Source organism: Mus caroli, chromosome 11 (genome assembly GCF_900094665.2).
Source record: "Mus caroli chromosome 11, CAROLI_EIJ_v1.1, whole genome shotgun sequence".
In the NCBI taxonomy this organism is placed as follows: domain Eukaryota; kingdom Metazoa; phylum Chordata; class Mammalia; order Rodentia; family Muridae; genus Mus; species Mus caroli.
The window spans coordinates 58,445,452-58,468,039 of NC_034580.1; positions in this window are offsets into that span (position 1 = coordinate 58,445,452).

The window sequence follows — 22,588 nt, forward strand, 5'->3', positions numbered from 1 at the left end:
TTGCTTAGTATTTTATTATTTAAATATTATTCATCTATCTGAGATTTGGTTTTGTTTTTCCTTGCCTGGTTTTCTGGTTGTTTGGTTGGTTTTGTTTTTTAATCTTGAGATGACACAAACACCTCTGTTGGTCCTTGATAATTATTGGGCAGAGCAAGCAGTTTTTACATTCTGCAAACTGTTGACTATTCTCCTTGATTGGTCTGTTGTTTCAGGATAGACTTGAGACCCATTTCATAAAGCATTTTATGGAGATATTTTATGAATCTAAGAAAATAATTTCTAAATTTAGATGTTAAGGAGGGAAGCTGCAATAAGGGGAGAGATTGATTAAGTGGGGAAAAAAAGTCCATTGCAGCTAGCTCTACCAAACACAGGCACTTGAAAGAAGTACTAAGATGTGGGGAGATGACCAGAGAAATCGATGCCTGATTTCATTCCAGCCCCTCCCTCTCTTGGACCTATCTCTACAACTTGAATGCTGGCTGAACATTGAAATCTCTGCCCATTTCTAACACTGTGTTCTGGAGGGAAAAGTAAGCTCAATCTATAATTTTTCTTTCATCCACAGAAAAATTCCCTAAGAGAAACCAAACAGCAGAGTGGAAGAAAGAGTTAATACTTGTAGTCATGGCTGGAGGCTGGGCCCAAACCAGCTGAGGACTCAGCTGCTGACAGCCTGCTAGAAGTAGCTCAAATTTACTCTTTCCAATGGGCTGCAGACACCAGGACTAGCTGTGCACAGCAGCCCATAGTGAATGACTCTTTGCCTACTAATAATCCATTGCTGTGCCCATAAAAGGCCCATGAAGACTATGTTCAAATCTTGAGAGGCTGTACATTCTCCCCATGGATGACAAAGCAAGTTAGAAAACAAAAGGAGTCTGGGGCAGGTTGCCTCACACCCATTCAACATCAGGCTTCCAGCATCCTGTACTAGGATGCTCAAGGCAGTTGACATTCTGTTCCATGAAAGGAATATGAGTACCCCAAGGGTCTTGATTTCATTCTCTTTGCCCCCCCCCACTACATGCTCAATTTCTTTGTCAACTTTAAAAGGTTCCCTTTTTTTCTGGAAGAGGGATAAATATTCATGATTTAATGAGACTTCACATCAAAGGTGATTTTGAGTTTTCAACTCTCAAGGTGTTGATGTCTTATATGAATATCCCAATGGCTTCCTCCTATTGGCAAGGAATAAATTCAAGTTCTTTGCTGTCTGCTAAAGCCCATTTCTCAACAACTCTATCCTCAGCTTCCCCAACTTATTGATCACTGCTCTTCACTCTAACCTTGCTTTAATGAAATAGGACATGATGCTAGCTCCTTGCCATCAGGGTTGTGGTTTTCCAGCCATCTCCCTGACTCCTGCTACTCTGCCATCCACCATTTCTGCCCGGTGACACCATCACTGTCTCTTCAATTGCAGCTTAAATGCTGTTTTCTTCATAAAAGTTGTCCTTTAATCCCAGATCAGAAGCATGTTTCTATTTATTTTCCCTTGACATTCTGCTTTAGATCTGCAATTTGACTTTTTCTACAAAAAACCAAACAAAAACATTCTTGCCATTTATTCTAAGCTAGCCTCAAACTTACCATTAGCCCAGGATGGTGTCCAACTGACAATCCTTCCTTAGCCTACCAAACACTGGGATTATAGGCATGCACCATTCATTGCCTCTTACATAATATGAGTGCACACCTAAAACGACTGAGGCCCATCCACTGATCTGTATGCCTCTAATCTACCATGCAGAACCTCACAGAGGACCACAGAATGGTAAATACCAACTTTTGGAAGGGTCCTGGAGAGAGGGAGAGAGAAACACAGGCCAGTGGGACTATTTTTGTGAGAGATAAATAATCTAGTGTACTGTTTCATAGTACCTTGGCTATAAATGAAGCCATTGATATCACAATAAGGTAAAAAAAAATCATCAGAAATGATGGATATGTTCAAGGAATTAGACATGTTTACACTGACTAGAAAATCATAGAGCATATGCATGCATCAAATCACTTTGTGGTACTTTACAAATACGTACAACTTATAGTTTTATGTATCAGTTAAAATATATTTAAATTTTGAAAAGGACAATGGCTTGCTGGAAAGGTTGACTCTATGAAGCAGACCTTTCAGAGATGGTAGTCAAAGGCTGACTATCTGAGTCTGATCCCTATTCCCTACAGACTTCTGAAGCACCCACCTGTATCAGGAAGTGAGGGGAGGGCGTATCCCTTTTAAGCATTTTTAACTAAATCTTTTACATTAAATATGGTAGTCAGCAAGTTCCCCATTGTCTCAGTCCTAAACCACAGACCCCCACTCTTCTCTAGAACCCACCTTCTTAGCTCAGTTTCCACCCCTTGTGCTTTCACCCCTTCTTCAGCATCTTCTCTCTCCCAGGTACAAGCATCCACCCTACTGTCCCTGTGCCAGGCTCTTTATCCCCTCTCCCATCCCAGTTTATCGACCTACAAGCTTTGGGTCATTTGAGCTTCTTGTTATCCTAACAACTCTCCTTACTGGAAAAATTTCAATCTCCCAACTTCCACAGATTAACAGTCTGTATGATAAAAATTTATCTTCCCTCTATACAATTTTACATGTCTGCTATTGTCATTTCTTTAACATAGTTTACATCTTAAATGTAGGTGCTGTTCATTATAATGTTACATCTTCTAGACTCCTGCTTAGTGAATGCAGGTCTTTGCATACACTGATTTGAAGATGTGTTAGCCCAGGTTTAAATGCTGGGGCCTCAAGCCATTCTAAACACTGAATTCAACATCTAAAATAAAGTCTTCTTTGTTGCAATTCGCTGCATGCAGAGGTGAGCACAGAAAGTGGAAGAGACTTCAGGCAGTGGGCGACCAGAGGAAGCTCCCTGACAGACGATGGAGAAGTGCTGTCATCTTTGAATCCTGAGACAGCAAACAGGCAAGGCTAGTTCTTCAGATCTATCCTTCTAGTCTCCTTTTGTATGTTACACAGCTGCCCCTGACTCTGATGTGTAAAAACTAAAGGATTCGGTTGTTTGGGGTTTGTCCCCTTCCCCTCCTTCTCCAGCTTCTTTTTCTCTTCAAGCCTCAGCCCTGCAGAAAAGTCCATTCAAGATCAGCGTTGCGTGTCTTGCTTCATACTTTCCCATGTGTTTCACAAGGTTTGGCATTAGTTATTCCTCAGCACGGTCCCATTAGGATTTGAGGTGATGCCATTAAACTCATTCCAAGTTACAGCTAGGAGAGAGCAGGGATACCCAAAGGCTAAGTGGCTTGGCAGAGCAGCTGGCAATTTGAAGGTAGGGATTCACTCTAACTCCTGACTGTCATAGCACTGCATGTCCTGCCTGATGGAGCCCTGCAGGAGACACTCAAGGGCCAGAGCATTTTTAATGTTCATATTAAGGGGTATGTGGGCTAAGCCAATAGCCTCATGGATACGAGGAAGGGATGGCAAGGAGGGATTACAAAGAGAAAGGAAATTGTAAGCCAAAATTAATAGTTGAGTATGGCTGGGTGTGGTGGTGCACGCCTTTAATCCCAGCACTTGGGAGGCAGAGGCAGGCGAATTTCTGAGTTTGAGGCCAGCCTGGTCTACAGAGTGAGTTCCAGGACAGCCAAGGCTCCACAGAGAAACCCTGTCTCGAAAAACCAAAAAAAAAAAAAAAAGAGTTGAGTGTGATCTGGCACACCTGTAATCCCAGCAGCTGGGAGGCAGAGGCAGCAGGATTACTGTGAGTTCTAGGCCAGTGTAAGCTAGCTGCACAGTGAGTTCCAGAGTAAGACTGTCTCAAAAAACAAAACAAACAAACAAACAAACAAAACCCCAGACCTGACAGAAAACAAACTGTGCTGGATTGGAACACTGTCAGTAAAGAATTCCGTGTTGCCTGAAAGAACCAGAGAGGAAATCCAAAATCCTGCTTTCCCTTATTCTCCAGTAGGAAGCCGTGCTTGAGTCAACGGAATCTCCAGTGTGCTAGCTTTCCGCGAGTTAGTATTCTGCTGCCGTCTCCTCCTTTGTGACTGCTCACGACTCTATTTGATGACAAAGTGGCTCTTTGCCATTTAAAGGTCGGATGCCAGTAATAGAGAGCTGGCATTTTATCATCAGATGAGTGCAGGCAGGAGCGAGATGGAGAGTTGGAGGATCGCAGCTAGAGCAATCACGCCGCAGGCCGAGCTTGCCTGCAAGCTTGGACCGCACCTTCGATTAACCTTTCACAAATACCTGGTCATGGGGACCGCTTTAGTTGAAGATGAGCAGCTGTATCTGGAAAGCATTTATCATCTGCTGGGATGGAGGAAGATTCTGGTCCTCTCCTCTAACACCCCACTCTAGAAACCCCGCTAGGAAGAAACAGAAACTCCCAGAGCCCTGAGCACAGGGTAAGGACATGCAGCAGTCTCTCCAAGCAACGTAAGTCCTGCCCTGCTTTGGAGTGAAGGTTTTCCAGTAGTGATCCCTTAGAGCAGGGCTGCTCCCATCCTGATGCTACAACCCTTTAATGCAGTTCCTCATGCTGTGCTGAGCCCCAACCATGAAGTTATTTTCCGTGCTACTTCATAATTGTAATTTTGCCATCATTATGAATCATAAATATCTATGCTTTCTGATGGTCTTAGGTGACCCCTGTGAAAGGGTCATTTGACACCCCTCTCCCCCACAAGAGGTCATAATCCACAGGTTGAGAACCACTGCCTTAGAGGATCCTTCAAGAGAAAAATATATATTGCTGAACAGACCAGGAATGGTTACTGTCAAGGTAATTCAGCTTTATTTGAAAGCATCTTGTGGTTGAAACGTCTGCTGCCTCTCTGTTCTTTTGAATTCTTTCAACGCTGTGAGGTAGACAGAGAAGGGGTAACTGACTCCCAGTGAGCCAGGTGTGAAGTGTTGGTGCCAGGGTGTGAGCCACAGGGCTCATTTTGGTTAATTCTGATGCTCTTTTTGCCATTGTTTTGTTTTTGAAACAGGCTAGACTCAAAGATTGGTCTAGATTGGGAAATCCTCCTGCTTCAGAACACTGACATTATATGCTGGTGTCACCACGTCTAGTTACTTCTCTTTCTGCTTCCCCTTTCCTCCTCTCCTGAAAAAGGGGTGGGGTGATTGGGAACATAGTCTTTCATTAAGGACCACTCGCGAGTCCTGGGGGACATCTCAGTTGGAGCAGTATCGCACAGGCCAGCCTGGGCCTCTGGTTGTACACTGGTACTTTGCTCAGTAGGTTTTATCCTCTAAGCATTTGATCTTCACAACATCACGAAAGGTAGAAATGATGTTCCCTGACTGAAGAGTGAAGAATGTGAAGTGCTAAACAACCCCTCAGATCCCTCTTGGTGCAAGCTAGAGTCAGGTCCAAGTTGGCCAGGGCTCTAAGTCTCTGTCCTTACTGAGTACGGATTCCCAGGGGAGCAAGGTAGGGGGTTCTGGGAGTCAGTGGGCAAGTGCATTCACAGGGCATCAATTATATGGTCATCAATTATAGCCTGACCCTCAAGACCCAGAGGACTTTGTTACTTTTAAGTCTGGAGGAGCCTTTGTCAGGTAGTGGGGACAGAAAGTCCATTCCCTCATGTATGGAGCATTAGTGATGCTAATGCCACCCGGAGGTTGGAAAGATGAAAAGATGACACATTGTGGGGGGACTTTGGAACTATTGCCCTGCTCTCTCTGGTTGGTAGCAATCCAGTAGCATCTTCCTTTCTTGTTTAGTTGTTCACTTTGGGGGGCAGTGTCAATGAGCACAAGAAGCAGGTGTGCAGCTGGATGGTCCTTTTGGAGACTCGCTTTGCATACAACACCACAGTGGTGACAATAAGAAGGGCCTCCTCTGTGCTGTTCCCTTTAACAGCAAAGCCCCCAGCACAGGAAGCCTTCTGGGGCAAACCCTCAACACTGAAGTCATCAGGCCTGTAATTTACCCCCTACTAGAACATGAGACAATGTAATCAAATAAATATTATTGTTTTTCCTTCCTTTCTTAGCAAATTACCACCTTCTGTTCCACTCTTCCCCCAAGCTCTTCTGCGTGGGCAAGTCTGGAAATGATCGCCTGGCAAGAAAAGCCTTTTAAATCTGAATGCTGCTCTGTGAGAAGTTCTCCACTCTGGAAGCCCGGAAGCCCCCTCAGAAGTCAGGAAATAAATCCCCAAGTCAGCTCCAACAGAAGACACCCAGTTGGGTTAGTCAGTTCTCTGAAGTAATTTGCATGTGTGCTATAGAGCAGTAATTGCCAAACAAGATGTGTCCTGAGGCCACCAGGACAAAGATTTCCTTCCTTCCTTCCTTCTCCCTGAGGGAATTGCATGCAATGGCACTTTCAGAGTGTTATCAGTGTTTGGGGATTTCAGAGAAAGGAGATGACAGAAGAAAGAAAGATGGACACAGGAGGAAGGAAGAAACACACTCTGGATGGTTTTGTCTTTTCTTTGCACGACAGAGATGTTACTCTGTGTGTGTGTGTGTGTGTGTGTGTGTGTGTGTGTGTGTCACACGCGCGCGCGCACACACACACACATTTAAACATATCAATAATGTGCCTCTGCTGTAGACAATCCTCCACATGCGTGCATGCCCCTACAAACACCAATGTTGTCTTTAACACCCCTAATGAGGACAGATTTGCCCAGAGCTCAAGCCTAGGGAACAAGGAAAGGAGTGGGCGGTGTGCTGCACACTGGAATTTAAGGGCCTGGTTTGAGAATCTGCTTTGTTGAGATGCCAAGGCCCAGGGCCGGGGGGAGCAAGACCACTCCGCCCTCTTTTGTACTTTTTCTCTTTTCTAACCCCATCTTCCCCCAAATCTTCTTTCCTTCTTCCCTCTCTCTTCTTGCTTTCTCCTCTTTTCTTTCTTTCCAAGATCAGTTAAATCCATTTTCAGAGTGAAATGGTATCTAAATGAATTTAGATTTTAAAGTCATGACTTCTCCCTTTCTGCCTCCTGTATCTCCTTCTGCTGGGATAGATAGAAGAAGGTAAAGACATGCAAGCCATTCTCCCGCTCGCCTGATCGCCTGATCTCTGTGGAGGAAAGGCAAACCACAGCATCTTGGGTGAAGTTCCAGGGCTGTCTGAGCCACACACACACACACACACACACACACACACACACACACACACACACAGTGCTTCTTTCAGAGCTCCAGCCTGGCCTTCTGAATGACCTAAGCCACGAAGGCTCAGGTGTCCTTGGCCACCTGAGAAGCAAATGTCTTATTAGCTAGGAAGAAGAGACTAGTGGAAGAGCTAAGGACAGAAGGCGAAGAATAGTACAAAGGTGAATTAGGTGACTTTAATGTGATCTGATACAAATGTTCACAAACTATCTCATTCCCTTCTCCCAGAGTCCCACGGGTCAAACGTTAAGAGCTGTACTTAAAAATAGACAATGGTGCTTTTATACCATACTTGGCATTGATGGGTGGGACACTATAGGTGCTTAATAAATGCAGTGTATTCATTTGCCCAGAAGACTGTTACAGAACACCTTGCAGATTACACACATACTCCTATACATGGAGAATCAGTTTGACACAGTTTATGTATATAAAAAGCATAAGTGCCATTCACATAGATGCTATATTGCTTAGGCAACTATGACAAGAAAAACTCCACACATGTTCAATACAGATGCATATTTTTAAAATTAGTTAAATTTGTGGCCGTGGAACCTATGCATACAGAAGAATGGCCATATTTGCTAAACCAGTGACCAAACACAAAGACATGCTCTCCCTGATTCAGAATGAATGCCTTGTGGAACCAGAAAAATTGCATGGTTCCAACTATAGCCGCTATAGGTACCTACACAATTACTTCACTCTTTGCTGAGTGAGCCACCCATTCTCCACAATTTTGAAAATCCTTGACTTTATACCGGACTCATCTGACACCACAGTGCTGTGATACTGACCGCTGAAGTGTCTAAGATGACCCTGGCTACTGGCATTGTCCAGTCCCATATGTGTGAGAGCTAAAACACACCCACACACATAGCCATCAGACTTGTCTCAGGGTCTGAAACAGTGCTGTCCACAAAGGTGTGAGTTAGGATGAGGCAGTCACAGATGGCCATCAGCCCACGAAGCAGGACGTTGCTGTAGGCTCACTCACTTTCCAAGAAGAGTGTGCTAGGGACCAGTGATGCTGTAACCATAGATTGTCTTCAGTGTACACTCTGATTCCACAGAGTAGAAAGGGCATTGGTGCTGCATTTCCAGCCAGCTTTGGGTGATGGAGAGCTGGGTCAGCAGTCACTACTTCAGTCATAGGCTGAGGACGGTTTAAGAGTAGATTGAGTGAAGTCACCCGGTCACCTGTCTTTTTAGTTGTGAGCTTTAGTTTGCAGCACAGATCAGTGATTCCATGGCACACTGCCACTGACCTACTGATATAGTCTGTGTTCTTCTTCCTCTTTTCTCTTATTCTTGTTCTTGTTTTTCTTGTTCTTCTTCTTCATGTTCTCCTTCCTGTTCTTCTTGTTCTTGTTCCTCTTCCTCTTCCTCTTCTTGTTCCTCTTCCTCTTCTTCTTCTTCTTGTTCTTGTTCTTGTTGTTGTTGTTGTTCTTCTTCTTCTTCTCCTCCTCCTCTTCCTCCTTCCTCTTCTACTACTACTTCTCTCTTCTATTTTCCTTTTCTTTTTCTCTCTTCATTTCTCTTTTCTCCCTCTTTTCTCCTCCTTCTCCTCTTCTTCCTCATTTCTTCTTCTCTCTTCTTGTTCTGTTACCCTTGAGAACTTTGATGCCAGTCTGATTCGTCTATATAAATCAGCTTTTTCTCAGTGTCATCTTAGGGTTTTGCTGTTATTATTGTTGTTTATATTCTTATATTTTCCCACAACCTATCTAGCAAAAGGTTTTTTTTTAAATCTCCCTCTTTTAAAATTTTTGTTATTTTATAATTATGTATATATGTGGGGGTGGGGGGTTCAACGTGTGTGTGCATGAGTGTAGGTGTTTGTGGAGGCCAGAGGCATCAGGCTCCCTTGGGGCTAGAATTACAGACAGTTGTGAGCCACATGACCTGGGGTGTTGGAAACAAAACAAAATATTAACCACTAAGTCATCCCTCCAAACCCTTGAGGCATTTCTGACATGTTCTCTCCAATTTTGAGACTTCTATTACATGGCCTCTGTATAACAGGCTTTCTCTGGTGTTTTATATCCCCTTCTTTTTCCTTCTCCCACCTGAAAACATTTCCTCCATCTGTCATGTAATTTAGTGAATTCTTCAGTTACAACCATCCTGCTACCTCTGTAATCTGTTCTTTGCCTTGTTTCAACCTTTAACATTTTCACACACAATTTGCTCTAGTTTGTTAGGCTTCCTTGTTCATGTTCCATGTTGCTGGGATGGAGACACGAGAGGCTGGCACCATCTTTCTTTGCTTTGCCCAATATCTGTAGTAGTTAACTTGCTCCATGCGTCTCGGGCTCCCATATGTGTAGGACTTCAGTGTTGCTATGTTTCCCTCCTGAGAGCTCCTGGACCAGAGATCATGATACAGCAAGTATGGGGACAGGCACCTGTGTGTCCCATGGTAAGATAGTGGCAGTTAAGCAGATAAACCCTAGGAGATCTCCCCATCCCTCACCCACCCACGTTTACTCAATATTTCTCACAGTTGTCCCCTCTTTTGGCAGCAAGACCCAGCATCTTAGCTAGACACAGAACTAGGGTGTCAAAATTCTTACTTTGGCTCTTTTCCCTGTAAGGTAAAGACACTAGAAATTGAGAAACTGGCGCACAGTCTGTCAGTGGTGGATGTCACTGCCACCTTCTGCCATAGTAGCTCCCTTAAGATGAAAGGCAGCTTTCTCTATTTAATTTCATATTACCATTGCAGCACCCGATCATATTGGGAAAGTAATAAGCGATTCCCTGTCCACGTGGGAGGTTTGAGTGCTTTCTCTAAAATATTTTATGGCCTTCAAGGATGTCAAGCCCAGTCCACGGAAAAGGTCCCAGGAGGCTGCTCATACTGCATATATAACACAGAAATGTGCATATAACTGTACTGAAACAGCAGGTAACACAGCTATGGCTCAGATGTGGTCACTCCCCAAAGGTTCGGGTGTTGCAGGCTTGGTTCCAGTGTAGTACCTTTAAGAGGTAGTGAGATCTTTGAGAGGTGGGATCTAAGGCTAGTTTTTACTACCCTGCCCCGCCCCCAAGCTCCAACTTTTTTTCCTTTCTTGATGTTTCCTCTCACAAGCACTTCCACGAGCTGATACAGCCATGAGAACCAGTGCTGTGATTCTTCAACCTAGCCCTTTGAAAGGTTAAGCAAAACAAACCTCTTTTCCCATCTATTACCTCACCTCAGGTAATTATTTCTTCGTAATGACAGAAACGAGAGCAATGAACAGAAATTTCTTAGACACAAAGTTGTGCTTTCGTTTCAGATGAAACCTGGATTTTCCTCCCACATCTAAGAGGGAAAAAAGCTGCAGGGGAATGTGTATTCTGGGCAGTCCCAATATTATCCTTAAGGCCACACATGGGGACATGCATCTGCATCCCAGCACTTAGGAAGATGAGGCAGGGCAATTGCATGTTCAAGGCCAGCGTACCTCCCTAGTAAGACCCTAGTTCAATAAAAACAAACTAATAATATATATATATATTTTTAATAAGAATTTCAAGAATCCACTGCTTCTAGTTTCAACAATAAATAGGCTATCAAATAAAAATTAACAATAATAAGAGCAGGTGCCACGCCCTCACTGGCTGAGGGGGAAAGCATACACTCCCATCATCTTCCCTACTCGCCCCTTAGGAAATTGAGGAGAGAGGAGCCTCCAGGCATCTGTCTGTCCCTGGACTGCATGGCCTTGGGACCACAGCCTCCTCTCTGCAGCTGCTGCTGAGTGTCCATGATGGAAGCATCATCTCTGAATATTTCGAGAACCTGTTTAGCCATCCCAGCCTCATGGTGCTTGGTCTCTTAGACACTGGCCTGCTCTCGGAAACCAGCATCACCCACCAATGACAGTCTGCTCATGAGCAAAAAGAGGGTTGCAGGCATATTCTGGGCATATTTCTCACAAATCCCAACTCTTCCAAATAAACATGGTAGGCCGTGGAGGTAGAATTTCGGAGTTTATTTCTCTTGGTTATTGGTATAAAATAGGTCAGCCAGCATCTGAGAGCTAAGGCCCTTCCCTGTTTTGTTTTTTAAATTTATGATGGGATTTGAGGGCATAAAATTACTTATCCCAAGGTGACCTGGGTAGTAAAACCTGAGCCCAAGGCCAGGAGTGCTTTCCTTCAACAAAGGATCCACTTCTTCCGGCCTCACCCTCAGATCAATTTCTCTCTCCCTTCCTGGCCTCTGCCGATCCTCTCACCGCCCCCCGAATTTCCCGGGGTCAGAAGGAAAAGCCACAAGGACCCTGCCCAAGGGTATAAAAATATCAACTATTTATATACAACTCCACATCATGTGCTTGCACTGATGTTTCCCAGGTCCAGATCTTGTCTGCATCTCAACAGGGAGATATAAATCCAGCCAAGAGAGAGGTAGGTCCCCACAGTAGGCCTGTTCATTCATCGATCCAAGACACAATTATTTATTACATGCATTGTGCTAAGGCTCTATGAGGTACGAAGGCTGCATTGGAGAGTTTGCAACCTTACATGGGATTTCGTTATAGAAGCAGATCATTTAAACTAACCAAAGTGACTATTTACACAGTGGATTACTGCTCATCCCAAATAAAGAGCCACGGAGCCAAACAACAGAAATGATTATCAAAGCCTCACATAGGATGGGATTCCATTTACATGGGACTTTAAGAAAAGGCAGAACACAGATGGAACGATAGAAAGAGGCCGGACAGGTAGGGGTCTGGGGAGTCCTTCTAAGTGATAGAAACTGTCCTTGTCTTTACTGGGCTGATAGTTAACTGAGTTCATATATGAGCCACATTTAATAAATTCAAAATATGCACTTCATTTCAGGGGAAAAACGTCTTTAGGAGTTGGTTATGAAAACAGTGATAGCCTGGGTAGGGTTGCATAGATCTGTAATCCCGGCTATGCCAGATGCTAAGACTGGGCTACACAGTTCCAGGATAGCCTGAGCTATGCTGTGAAACCTCTTCTCAAAAAATAAAAAGAAGGAAAGAGAAAGAAAGAAAGAATGAAAGAAAGAAAGAAAGAAAGAAAGAAAGAAAGAAAGAAAGAAAGAAAGAAAGAAAGAAAGAACTCAGAAAGGACTGGGAGGAGGGCATGGTAGCTCAGGAGGCAGAGGCAGGAGTGATGGCTATGAGTTCCAGGCCAGTCTGAGTTGTCACAGTGAGTTCCAGGACAACTTAGACCTCTGAGTGAGACGACTGTCTCAAAGAAGAGGACATGAAGGGTTAGCAGGCGAGTGATAAGGATGTGTCTCATGTAGGAACCCTGTCACAGCATGCCCCAAGGTCTGGGTTCAGTTGTTAATATTGGAAAATAAAATAGTCAAATCCGTGCTGTGCACTACATAGTTCTATAGAAAGCTCCATGAGTCTCCACTCTAACTGAGGAGCACCCTCTCCAAAAGCTGCTTAGCCTCTCTTCAGGGATTCTGACTCTATCATAGCCTCATCTTCTCTTCATGTTCCCCCAAACCTGGGGTTTCCAGTGCTACCACGGCTTCTTTTTTCACCGATGGCTTTTCCTGGATTCTCCCAGTGCCAGGCTTCAGTTGTTTGCCTTCCTGGACTCCCTTACAGGTCCATAACCAGTAGCACGTGGGAGACTCTTTAACACTGCTTCCAGCTGGAGATGGAGCCTTGGCCTCCCTGGACCACAACTTCCGTGTGCTGCCCCTGAAAAGACTACATAGGACTCCACCTCATGGATGCTGGCCTCGTAGCAATCACAACTGATTTCTAAGCCACAGAAGACCAGCATCCTTTGTCCCAGGAAAGAATAGAAGGATCCATTTCCACTAATTCTTAATTCTGAATAACATACAAATGGTCCTTTGTGAAACTCTCACATTTTCCTGGCCCGTCCTCCACCATCTTTGTTTCTCCTAGCATTCTAATTCTCCCAAGTTCCTGCAGAACATCCCGCCAAGCTCCAAGCTCTCAGTAGCTTTTCCCAGCTCAAAAGGTCCTTCCACGGCTCTCCCCAAACCCAAGAGTCAGGTCCAATTCAGCAACACTCACTCTTTGCTAAAAAGCTCTACATTAGTTTGTTTTGTGTGGCTGTGATAAAATGCTGACACCAAGTAAGTAAATAAGTAAGTGAATGAATGAATGAATGAATGAATACATACATACATCATACATACATACATACATATATACATACATACATACATACATACATACATCTAGGAAAGGAAAGGGGTTGTTGAGCTTCTATTTCCTGCTCACAATCCGTCATGGTGGAAAGTCAGAGCAGGAGCTCAATCAGGAGCAGAGGAAGGATCCATGGAGGGATGCTGCTTGCTGGCTTGCACTCTGTAGCTCACTCAGCATATTTCTTATGTAACCCAGGACAACCTGCCCAGGGGTGGCTGGGCTGAGCTCTCTCACATCAATCATCAGTCAAGAAAATGACCCCACAGAATTGCCTCAGACAAATCGAATGTGGCTATTATCTGAATAGAGGTTTCCTCTTCTCTGATGACCAGAATTTGGGTCAACTGCGCACACACACACACACACACACACACACACCAAACCCTATACCACACATACCACATATACACCACACACATACACACACATCACATACACACCACACATACACCCTCCACACACACACTACACACCCTCCACATACACACCACACACCACACTCACACCATATATATACCACACACACATACACACCATATGCACACCGCATACCACAGCACACACCATACAACACACATACCTCACACACACACAAACACACACACACACACACCCTACACATACTACATGCACACTTCACACACATACCACACACACACTCACACCACATACATACCACACACACACATACCACACACCACATACATAACACACACACACACACACACACACACACACACACTACACACACACACCAGTACAACAGGAGTAAAAATTAAAACAAAATGAAACATTCTGTAAGTGAAAAAGTGATGTGTAGCCACCGTGAGAGAAAGGCTTAATGATTCTGCTCCAAATGTCAAGTATATTTTTCTCCAGGGAGTAATGACATTTTTGTATGAATTTAAACAGTGTGCATTTCCTTTGTAATATGTGGAAAATGAAGGTCTTTTTAGGGGGTCACATAATAAGACAAACACTCTTGGGGGGTGGCACTCCATGACTACAGTGGTCATCCTGAGCTGGGTGTAGCCTTTCACCTAGTGGTGTAGCCTTAAAGGAGGGTTATGTGCATTGCTCCTCAAACCAGCAGATAAATGAGAGACTTGGGGCAGCTATGAGGACACAGGATCCACTTCACTACCTCCGATGAAAAACAAGCGGGGCGGGCCCCTTGATCCTTGGGTGCCAGTTTCTTTCAGCTTTGCCTGGGTGGATCTGGAAGGGGACCATAAGAGAGGGTGAGGCCAGCTTGTCCTCACCTGCTGTCCTTTCCAAGGTGTGGCTGGGAATGTGAGCATTGCCTAGACCTACCCCCAATTATCCTCCCACTCCAAAAGGCCCCACTTGCTGATCCACCAGCCTTCCACACAGAAGGAATCTGGGCAGGCCCAGCTGGAAGGCAGGGCAGAAAGCCAAGTCTGGGAGGCAGCTCTTTTCCCTGTCCCTAGCCCGTACCTTTCATGCACCTCAAATGCTTGCCTTCCATGGCAAGAGATGGCTTATAAAGAACAAGTAGTTCCTTTTTGAAGCAAGGGCAGGGAGGTTATGTGTGCAAAGAAATTATTCCCCTGCGGAAGAATCTGTATCTCTGGCACTGAAGGAAGGGTGGTGACACTTTAGGTCAAAGACAAAGGTGATTCCAGCCCTTTGGAGCCAGCTGCCTGGGACAGCTGTCATCTCCAGGGAGTATCTTCCAACGATTTTGAGAAAGCAAATTTTAGATAGACCCTAAAAGTGCCATCCAGCACCCCTGGGTTCCCTGATAAAGTCATCTCCTGCAATGAATCCAGATGGTCTCTGTTCTATTTCTAATCTATTTAAGATCCTCATAGATACTGCTGGCATCTGGGATGTCCACTGCACAAACAGTCAAGGAAATATCCCCAGATGTCAGGTCACTTATCAAAGGTTCAAAGGTGGTAGCAGCTGCTGCCTCCTCCCCCTCTATAACTAGGTAATAGCCTGCTCTTCAAAGGAAATGTTCCTTAGGCTCCTTCCCCGTTTCCCCGCTGTGAGAGCAATGGGTGAGCATCAATAGCATCCTCCAGCAACTGATTAGTTCAGTCTCTGATCCCTATGCAGTGATCATTTATCACAGGACAATCTCCTAGGACACAAAATACAGTGCCCTTGTGACTCCTCACTCTCTGGCACTCCCTGACAGCAGATGAAAATGACCATGCCCACACAACCAGCCGTAACTCAACCTCATTTCCCAGAAATCCTTCCTGGGATGCTGCAAAATAATGAGATACGCACTGCCTAGACGATATACTACAGTCTAGTGATGCTATGTTCAGATAAATCATCGCAGAGATGGACCAGTCCATCTAGAAATGAAAGTCATTGTTGTCTTCTGTAGATTTCCTTGCATAATTTAAGCAATCAAGTTCACCCTCCCACCCCTTTCATCATGGAAAGGTAACAGATGTCACTGTCTGCTCTGCGTTTCAAATAGGAGAACACTGGTAATTTTACAGTGTGACTTTATTCTACACAGTCCTATGTATCTAGATGTTAATAGCACTCAAGCTTGCAGCATGCATTCTGCTTTGTCAAAATGCCACTGTTGTTTTCCAGTTGATCTTTACAATAAACCATGAGATAGAATCATATAGGTAAAGTAGCTGAATCCGAAGCTACTGTTCAATCAAACCCGTTGATAACGTGTATAGGATTGTGCAAATTCACAAAGTGTTAGGAAAGAAGTGAGGGATGTGTGTGTGTGTGTGTGTGTGTGTGTGTGTGTGTGTGTGTGCTTGTCTGTGTGCATCATGTGTTTGTAGGTGCATGTGAAGGCTGGAAAAGGTCATCAGACCCCCTAAAACTGAACTGAAGTTACAGGAAGTTCTGAGCCTCCCAGTGTGATTGCTGGGAACCCAACTGGGTCCTCTGCAAGAGAAACAATACCCTTAACTGCTGAGCTACTATCTCTGGAGTCCCAGAGTGGTGGGGGGCTTAAATCAGGTCTTCTCTCACGCTGTCATAGGCTTGTTGGTGAACCACTTGAGAATTAACCCTTCCCTTTAAAGATCCTGGAAGAAGTTCAGTATCATAATTATTAAGGCAAGATTTTTCAGCAGCAGATGCATACAAAATAGAACAGCTGGAATAAACAACTTGATAAAAATTACTTTACAGTTGCTGAAAAATATCAGGTTAAGGTGCCGTGTACTCACTAAGATGTTCTCAGTGTGCTGGTCTATGGGAGAGATATGGATTTATGTCTCATTTGTAAACATAAACACAATGGAGCATAAGACACAGGAGGAGCCCTGCGAGTAGCACACAGCCTACTGTAAAGTCGAAATTCGATTATCTACTGATCTGCCTGCCTCAGAGAACCTACTTGAATAAAAAGCATGTGGGAAGTATTAGACATTCAGCAAGGATGTAAATGGATACAGTGGCAAGAGCAAATTGCTCTGTCACCCAAGGGGCAAAACCTGGTATACTCTGTTTTTCTGACAACACAAAATGTGTGTTTTTCTCATGTGTCTGTGAACAAAGCAGCCTGTGGCATAGAGCATTCCAGGCGCTGAGGATAAGTTGAATAGCAATGGCACTTACGTTTATGCGATGCGACATGTTCTGAGTCAGTCAAAGCTTGAAATGCATCTGCCCTGAGCATCTTTTTCCCATTATATTTAAGCATCGAAGTCCCTTTTGCAGAGAAGATATTCCCACATGGTCCTAATTCACAACCACTCAACTTATCAAAACATTATCCCAGAAGAGGCATTTTAAGTCCAGAAAAGTAACCAAGCTTCTTGTAGGAGGCCGATCTTAGTTCTTATAAACAACTCCTCTCAATAGCCGCTTTTGCATGCCCTTTCATTTTGCAGGTGTTCCAGGGACTTGAGTTTAAAGTGAAACCAAATCCTTTTGAATCTGATCTGCAGACATTATTCTGATAAGTCACACACACACGTCTATGCAGTTCAAACGATCTCAAGCAGAGGACGGTCTGAAGCGATGCACTTGATGTTTTCTTTGTAGACAATTGAGTTAATGCTGTAACTCTTCCTTGGCAGCTGCCAAAGCCAGAATGTGGTTATCCATGAAAAACGGTGTTAGATAAAAGCAATTGGAAGAAGGTACTGTGCTGTGGGTTTTACATGCAAAATTTGATTCATTCATCAAACACATATAAGAAAACGATATTTTGTCCCCATTCAAGAAATAATAATAATAATAAAAAAGAGTCTGCTAATTATTGGCCCGTGTAAAAATACTCAACATTGCCTCAGACTAAAGCTTACAAAGTTGAGGCCCCCTCCACCACAGACTGACTCAACCTCATGTCCACTGGCCTGAAAGTCAAAAGGCTCTGCCCTTTTCTAATGTATTCTCAATAGTGGTCATTTTAAGTGGAGGAGACAAAAGCTGTATGCTACGGCAGAAGTGGGAGACACTAGAAAACACTCTTACCTGATACCCAAAAGAAGAGCAGTGAGGCAGCACCTTCAGAAGACAACTGCTGCGGAGACAAATAATTGACCCCAGACCCCCTGTGAACCACTCTCAGGAGACTCAGAGCACAGAGCACATGGCCAGCCGAACACTTCCTGATAAAGGGGAAGGAGCTCTGAGTCGCAGGGTTCTCAGTGAGGTGGAGCCTGATCAGAGTCTGTAGGAAACGCTGGTGTCTAGCATTAGGAGGCTCCACCAGCATGCCAGCTCTCTTGTCAGGACTCTGTAGTACCTATGACCTGATCTGGGAAGGGCCACACATGGTGGGAACCAAAGATGAGACCTTGCAAAGGATGGCCCAGTGGGTGGGAGGGCATCTGGGACCTGAGGAGGAGCTCTAAGTGAATCAAGGATGGAGCCAGATAGGCTGTGTTGTGAATCTGTGCCCACACATCTCTCTCCTCTCTCACTGAACTCCTCCTTTATTTAATATCCAATATTTAGTAATCCATTCTGCCCTGATATCCTATCATCTCCCCCTCTTTCCTTTTTATCCTCATCTTATTTATCCTTTCCCCTATACTTTTGATTATATTTTTGAGAAGCCTTCCCAAGGAACACAGGCTGGCCTGCTTGCAGAGTGTCCTTGCCTCACCCTCTTGATAACTAGACCTGTTTGAGGTTTTCCACTTTTATCTTGTCATCTACTTTTAGCCCAAACTTCCCAATTTCCACCTTCCCAGGTTCTTCAGTTCCCTTCTCTTCCCTGCCTCATTTCCTACTATTTCCTCTACCAACCCAATAATAATCACTGTTTTTATTCTGCCTTTTGCTTTCTGCCCATACTTACAGTAACTAACATATAACTGCACACAGCACTATCACTGTCCTCTTATTTTTAAAATGATTGGCATTTAACATTTGTTTGTTTTTATTTGACCTCAGCACCCTTTCCTTTCTGACTTTATTGTGGACAGTATTCTACTCCCAGGGAAGTGGGAATTGAGTTTGGTGGCCCCCAAATGCAGCCTAGAAAAGGAAAGGGGAAAATCTAGTCTCTTGTGAAGTGGAAACTTCTGGTTTCTTTAGAAAGTTAGTTCTGTCAAATGATGGTTTGCTTGGATACACAGGTGAAAGGATGTTTTGCTAAAGCAGACACATGAAAGGATGCTTGATGGTTAGGAATATAAATATAATCCAAGAGATGGTAGACACCGCCGGATGGTATTACACCCACCTTGCCATTCTTATCTGGTCATCCATAGAGACTAGTGCACTAAAATCTTCTGGTGGTGATCTGGCAGCTTCTTACCATTTCCAAGGACTTAGGCCAATTGGTAGAGTGGAGTGGAAGTTTCTGGATATGTTAGTTGATACAGACTCATCTGGATTTTTGCTAAGACAGACTCACATGCTGTTTTGCTGAGGCAAGACCCTTGGGAGGTAAAATCCATAAAAGGACATTTGATGTTTGGAGAAAATATAAATAGGACTTAACAGACAGTAAGGGCAGGCTGGGATAGCTAGCTTTGCAATGCTTTATTCGTCTCCCTCCTGTCTTAGGCTGATTTTCACTTTATTGAGAGAGGCACAGCAAAGAACTTCTCCTGGTGTCCCTGTTGGTCCTGGTTGATCCAGCTGTCAATTCAGCAGAGGCCTGGCTGTTTCTGCTAGTCTGTGCAACTGCTGCTGATTCATATTTGTTATCCTAACGCAACTGAATTAGACTTCTGGTATCCTGACGATTAGAGAGTAAAATCATCCCAAGGAACTACTTCTTTTTTTTTTTTTTTTTTATGTCAAACCTTCAATGATAAGTACATTCTTTTTTTTTTTTGATTTTTAATATTTTTATTACATATTTTCCTCAATTACATTTCCAATGCTATCCCAAAAGTCCCCCATAGCGCCCCCCACTTCCCTACCCACCCATTCCCATTCTTTTGGCCCTGGCATTCCCCTATATTGGGGCATATAAAGTTTGCAAGTCCAATGGGCCTCTCTTTCCATTGATGGCCGACTAGGCCATCTTTCGATACATATGCAGCTAGAGACAAGAGCTCCGGGGTTCTGGTTAGTACATCATGTTGTTCCAACAATAGGGTTGCAGATCCCTTTAGCTCCTTGGGTACTTTCTCTAGCTTCTCCATTGGGAGCCCTGTGATACATCCAATAGCTGACTGTGAACATCCACTCAGGAACTACTTCTAAACAGCAGATAGCCGGCTCCTTCTGAATGGAGCTGCACTGCTGATAGTCTGAAGTACAGATGGGATTTGCTCTAAAGAACAATTTCTAAGCAGGTCCACTTCCCCCATATTCTAATAACCTTACTTTTCCACTACCTCTGGGGTGGCGGGTGGGCTGCAAGGGAGATTAAAGCATTTAAGAACCCTTATTAAAAGTAGGTTTTGAAAAAAATCTAAACCTACACATTTCAGCACCACAAAATTTCAGTTAAAAAAATAATCATTGTATTTAAAAATATTAACCAACAGCCTAGCCTCAATAACAGTCTCAATTCAAAAACAAACAAAGCCACAAGAAATGTTGAAAACCAAGGCAATTTGACTCCACCAAAGCTTGCTAGTTCTTAACTAAAGTCCTCCAATTAGAATTACTTAAATGAAATCCCTAAAAATTCAAATGAATTGCTATAATTATATTCAAAGAAATCAAAGCAGACACAACCTCCTAAATAAATTCTAAGAGAACATAAACAGCTGGATAAAATAAGAAAGTAACTAAGAAAATAAAGACAGAATTCAATAAAGAGATAAAATACTATACATTGAAATGCTGGAAATGAAAAACTCAACCAGTTGAACTGAGAGCTCCATGGAAAACCTTCCCCACAGAATGGGTCGTGGTGATCCATTCTAAATGTCAGGACTTCAGACAAAGTAGAGGAGCTGGGACATTCAGACAACAACAGAGAGGAACTGATAAGGAAGTGCGAACAGAACATGTGAGATACTAAGAAAAGACCTAGTCTGTGAATCATAGCTATACAAGGAGAAGACCTATATGATAAAGACATTGAAAATATTTCTCAATAAAATCATAACAAAAAAGCTGTCAAGTGTAAAGAATGAAGTAAGTACCCATACAGACACAGTAGGCATTTAGACCATCAAACAGACAAGAAAAGAAGCCCTTATCAATGTATAATTAAAATACTAAATATGCAGAATAAAGTAAGTCTATTAAAATTTTCAGAAAACACTGCATCTCACACAGAGACGGGTGCATGAAAATAACAGCACATTCTGAATCAAAACCAGTAAAAACCAGGAGGGTCTGTGATCTGAAACACAACAACTACTAACATAAATTACTATACCCAGCACAACTGCCATCCTTTAAGGAAACATAAAAATGTTTCTGATTGAAAAACAAAACAAAACAGGTTATAGGAATTTATGATCAGGAAGCCATATCTACAAAAGATACTTGAAGAAAAGGACAAATACTTTCAGGAGGCCACGGGAAAGAAGAAATCATTCTTGAATAATTCAATATTCAAGAATAACTGGGCTATGGCCAAAGCCCTCCATGAGCACACTTGCCTGCATGTGTGCAAGAGTGAGCGTGCGCACACACACACACACACACACACACACACACACACACACACACTGAAAGGATTAAAATGTTTTGTGGCAGAAAAAAATACAATGAGCTGCTTTGGGTTGTGCTGAGCTTCAAGTCGTCCGGAAAGCCATGAGGAATCAGACAGCTGCAAATGTGGGTGTGGGTTTGCACAGGAGTAAAGAATAGGGGAGAAATGGACTGGGTGTTGAAACCTTAAGGAATTTTGATTTTCTTTTTACGGATATTGTTGAGAAAGATGCAATGAGAACTGGGACTTTTTTAAATGTGAGAGAATTCTGCTTGTTTGTACAAGAAACTATCCCTAAGTTCATTTGGTGCTGCTCTAAGGGCTCAAAGCAAGAGAACAGTAGACTGAATGGGGCTGAGATAGACGAGGGAAAATTGGAGACATTGGAGGACCATTCTTTAAGACATTTAGGTTAAATGGGTAATATTTAGAGTAGTAAAAAACTCTCTTTCCTTCTCCCCCTTCACGTGTGTGTGTGTGTGTGTAAAACAAACATGAAGCATGTCTTTCAAAAACAGAACCACTAAATCTGCCCAAGTTGAGAAAAAATATTAAGACACAAGAGGAAGTAAGATAGTCAGAAAGAGGGTGTGTGGAATCCACCTATAGAAACTGTGGTTGCCAAGAAAGGGGCAGTGAGTCTCTGACACAGGACACTGGAATCTGACACTGGAATTTTATGGTATATATATCAGGCACTGAGACTAAATAACTGCCCTCTTTACATAAGGGGAGAGTCTCCTACACAGAGCAGAGGTTTCTCCTTGAAAACTATTGAACCTAAAATTTAAAGTCTGTGCTTGAAGTTGTGATTTGGAGACTCTTTAAATTGAAAGGTTAGCAGTTAGCTCTATTTCATTTCTGTTACTGGGCTAAAACATTCTGACAAGAAGCTCTGGGAAGAAAGGGTTGATTTGGTTTAAAGTCTACCATTGTGGGAAAGTCAAGGTAGAAATTTAAAGCAGCCATCACATCACATTCAAGGACAGATAGAAAACAAATGTAAACATTCCTACTCCACTGCTACAATTCCAAATGCCCTGCCTAGGGAATAGTGTCACTCATAACGGGCTAGGTCCTTCCATGACAATTAAATTCATACTATAATCCACACAGGTATGCCCATGTGCCAACGCAAAGTACCCTGCCCTTCTTGGAGACTCTCTTTCCTGGTGATTCTAGATAGTGTCAAGCTGATAATTAAAACTCACCATCGATCCGGCCGGATCAGCACCGGGGTAGCTAGAGC